Raw genomic sequence first — 4,751 nt, forward strand, 5'->3', positions numbered from 1 at the left:
TCAGAACGAAAAGCCAATGCTTGATGATTGAATTAAGAAAATTTAGAGTGTGTAACAGATCAACTAACTATATGACGCAAATGAAAAATTGAAAAATGCGTTCAAAATTGTCAAAATGCTAAGAATGGAATGCCGAACCCATTACGTTATCGCGCGATACCCTTAAAGGGTCCCTGAAAGGGTGTCTGTGGTGGTCTATAAAACACTCGCATTATGTAGAGCACAGGCCAACGAGCGCTCATGCTGCGTACAGGACCTCAAAAGCAAGTCGATAATGTACAATACAATATTTACAACTACCGCTTCCGCGCCTAGTGGCCACCTGCAGAGCTGGGCTTTGGCCCAAAGTCGCGCTCGTTACGTCATGTAGAGCTCGTTACGTCAGCAGCGGACTGCTTGCATTGGTTCTATCGCGTCGGAAGCCGGCGGAGGGGGCGGGTGCGAGGGGCCGGCGGAGGAGCGCCGACATTTCGGAGTGCAAAAAGTGACGAGAGGACAGGGAAATGCGGGAAGACGCGGAAATTCAAATTTTGACTACATATAACTCAGATTACTCAAAACGCATCTAAAAAATTCTTGCTGGAAGATATTTGTGAAGCGACGTCCTTTAGCATACTACGCACATCACATCTTTGTTGAGACCCTCTTTCACAGCCCTTTTAAGGTGGAGCTTAAGTGTGCTCTCGAATTTTGATTAACAACGTTCTAGGAATATTTTTCTCCAGAAATATAACTTTGGATTTATTTGGCAGGTTTTACCAGATTATTCATTTAGCTTTATGGATTTATCAAGGATTAGGAGTAAGAGGAGGAGGAAAGGCAGGGAGGTAGTGGACGCTCGCAACTAGGGAACGGTAACTTGTTTGCAATGACTGTAACGAACTTTTTGCCTATTCAGGATGAGAATTTCACCCCGCCGCGGTGTCTCAGTGGTTAGGGCGCTCGACTACTGATCTGGAGTTCCAGGGTTCGAACCCAACCGCGGCGGCTGCGTTTTTATGGAGGAAAAACGCTAAGGCGCCTGTGTGCTGTGTGATGTCAGTACACGTTAAAGATCCCCAGGTGGTCGAAATTATTCCGGACCCCTCCACTACGGCATCTCTCTCTTCCTTTCTTCTTTCACTTCCTCCTTTACCCTTCCCTTCCGGCGTGGTTCAGGTGTCCGCCGATTATGAGACAGATACTGCGCCATTTCCTTTCCCCCAAAACCAATTATTTATTCAGGATGACAAATCTGTACCCACGAATATGTACCTTTGTTTAGTGCATCATTTAAAGCAGTCTGGCCGTGATTTCTCGGTCACGCGTTCTGATAGGAGGGGTATATTTTATCTAGACACTCTCTGTTGTGAGCATTACACCTTAATTTTCTTCTCCCGGTGTAAAGCACTGCTCCATGCTGGCGTTATATTAACGGCATTTACACGCTGTCCATTTCAAGCTCAATAGGAGATCCAGAGGAGGCTTGGGGGAGGAAAGACAAGAGCAATCTCTCAGAGCCTGCCTTGTACGGAGTAAAATAAGCGGTAGCAGTTAAAGAAGAAGGGCTCCCTCCGTTGACGCAACCAAACCATAGCGACGAGAAGGTATGCTTGCGTGTTTTCTTGACATGCATTTATAGCGGCTTGTATTTGTCGATCAGGGGATGAGAAAGCCCGAACCCACGACTCTGAAATGTGCGGTCAGAAGCCGGTATCTCGGGACGAACGGAGCCTATTATTCGACGGAACCTAGGAAACGGCCTTTGTTTCGACATCCGCCCTGAACTTTAGCCTGGGATTTGTGCAGAACCTGCACGTGTGGGTATTAAGACACCCATGCTTACTTCGGGCTCTTTATCCAAATTCCGATATGCGGCTGGTGGAAGCAAGGTAGGTGTCACGATCACATTTGTTCAATGGCCTGTGCCCACTGTTCGTATGCGTGCTCCAAAGCTTGTAGCTTGTAGTTCATGTTCATGGAATGACCTAGCTTGCAGAGGCTGCTGTGTCAGTTTGTGGAGTGCTTTAATTTTGACTGGGTAGGCATCAAATGCCAACAATATGCTTCTATGAGAGTGGTCTTTGGAATTGCGGGTAATGAAATCTTCAATCAATGAATCTGCACGGATCGCTCTATTACCGAGTATCTGCTAGCTCAGTGGACGCGGGTGATATATGTAGACGTTTTAGCCTTGTGTGAAAATTGAGACTGTTTTGGCAGGCGAAGGATGCGTCTCTAGGGGAGTGGGAACGATAGTATTTCCAAAGTATTGTGAATAAATAGCGGTGGCTCACTGGCGGGTATACTATGCTTTCCTTTCTTAACCGCTGATTAGTGAGTTCTAAGCTGCATTATATTGAATTCAGCTAAATAATTTTTTGTGCTTCGCAGCTAAGCAGTTTTCTAAAATAAGTGGTTTTGGTTTGACCACGAGCCATATTCGAAGTCTCTTCCTCTTAATTACTTCCTTGATATTGTTTTTATTTGCTTTTCATTCGCTGTGTAAAAAAAGCTGCACTTTTATTGAAAATTGTTTCTGAATATTGTAGCTAGAAAAGTAGAAACAAGCAATACGTTACCATATTCTATCATTATTCTAGTTCCCCTCACCACATCGTAGAAAAAAAATCCTTTGATTTCCCTACAGATTATCCCGATTCTTCAACACCACGATGGCCTCCAGCTGCTGCGTTAACCCTAGACGTTATGGCTCAGGGTGCCTAAATTCTGAAAATATAAGGTACTGCTCAAAGCTCGAAATAACTGCAAGGGTAAAAGGAAGCTTAACGGCGTACAGTGCAGCCAAATCAGCAATCGTTTTCAAATGCCGGGTTCATCCGCTTCGGCATTACGGCTTATTGGGATACCCCAACCTGGTAATCCATTTTTCGATACAAATGTTATCTGCGCGCCAGCATCGACTGACTCCTAATTTTCTCGTGCAACTGTGCCACCCTCCACTACCATCCCAAAAGGGCACATTAGGGAATTAATCAGCCCTCTCTACAAAATACCGATTCTGCCTCTTTGTGCCAATAAGTGTGTCCCATGACCCACAACAGCGCTTCCTGAGACCCCGGGAATAAGAGTGAATGCAATCAACAAGCAAAAATGAGTCTCCTTGACTTGAAAGAGCAGCCACTGGCATATGGTGCAGAGGTTGAAACGCATCAAGGCTAATTTTTAGGCGGTACCTCTTCGGGGAATGGCCGTGTGTAGGAAGAGCGAAAATACAAGAAAGCAACGTCGCGCAGAAAAGCAGGCTTTGTAACAGCCACAAGGTGGCATATTCCTTTTTAAGATCGCCAGCTTCTCGCGATTCCCATGCGTACAGGATGTGCCCGGCGCTCTTCTCCATCGCCTGCTCTTTACACTACCTGAAGAACTGACGAGTGAAAAACACAGTGCGTAGTTATCCCCACCTTGGGCTGAGTGCTTTCTGAAACACTCTAGACGACTAAGTGCAGCCATGCCGGCGTTCATTTTCCTTTAAATCTCCAAAAGCAGGCTTTCCCGCCCTGAAGTATGTTGATATTTTGGTTCAACGATTGCAAAGCGGAAGAGACAATGAGGTGGTTTCGGCTGGATGCATAGGAATGTATGCACATTTAATGTGTTCGGTCAGAGTGAACTGACCGGGCAGACGGCAAAAGAGGCGGCGGCGATTCGACATGACAGATTGATTATTGGTCCGGAAAGTTGGGTAATGCCCCGAGTGGCTCAGTTGGCCGAGAGGGGGATTATAGCGCACGTCTTCCGGTACTTAACGGGAAGACAGAGGCGACGGTCACGAAACGGCTTGAAAGAGTTGACTACAGAGATTCAAGCCAAGCGAAAATACCTGAAGCAGCCGTTTGGGCCGGATAAACTTTACCCAGTTTTCCCAATTAGCCCATCAAGCAGAACAGCACAACACGCAGCAGACGGATGACCCGCGCAGATGTGATCGGAAAGTCACAATTATTTTATTTCACCTTTCCATCTCTCCGGAGAAGGTGGGCAAGAATTGATCGTTCCCGAAAATGTGAACTTCTCCCACAGGCTGATCGATCTGGCGGTGGTGGTTTAGCATTTCACTTTTATTGAAGTCCGGCACATAGAGCGCGCCGTCTACGCCGGTTTACGGGTGAAATTTCTGACGGTTCTAAGCAGTTCGTGTGTGCGACGCCCAGCTTAAGCGGTCTTCTTTTTTAAACTGCGCAGAGTAGCAACGACCACGTAAGTAAGGTTCACATTGTTATGCAGAAAAAAACGACTTTTTTTTCCCTGTTTAGAGAGCCGTGTGCGCGCTCAGCGGCGCTACATATATGCGGCCCGCCAGCGAATTTTTTCAAGAAGTACAATATGATTTTCTCGGATTTCATGACGTCCCGCAAGAAGTGTCGAAGTTTACAGACACAATGCACATACACTTATAAATACACGATATCAACCACATTAAACACATCAATAGCCACAAGTTACCCAGATTCGTACCCAGGGCCACATGGTGTGAAGCGGCCACACCATACACTATATTCACGACTAATCGACTCACTAAAGGATTGCTTTATTGGTTTTAAATATGTTATTTGGGCCGAAGAATGACCCGAATGCGAGAAATGGAAAAGTTTTAGCCCTTTTGGTGCGCTAGCACATATATGATCACATGACATGAATGACGTTATGTACAACATGTGCCAGGCTCAATTCATGGGAATATTTGACTGCATGAACGTTGTAGTGTACGCAGATCACTTGTTTTTCGACAGGCTGGTGTACAATATGGC

The sequence above is a fragment of the Amblyomma americanum genome, chromosome 8 (assembly GCF_052857255.1).
Source record: "Amblyomma americanum isolate KBUSLIRL-KWMA chromosome 8, ASM5285725v1, whole genome shotgun sequence".
NCBI lineage: Eukaryota > Metazoa > Arthropoda > Arachnida > Ixodida > Ixodidae > Amblyomma > Amblyomma americanum.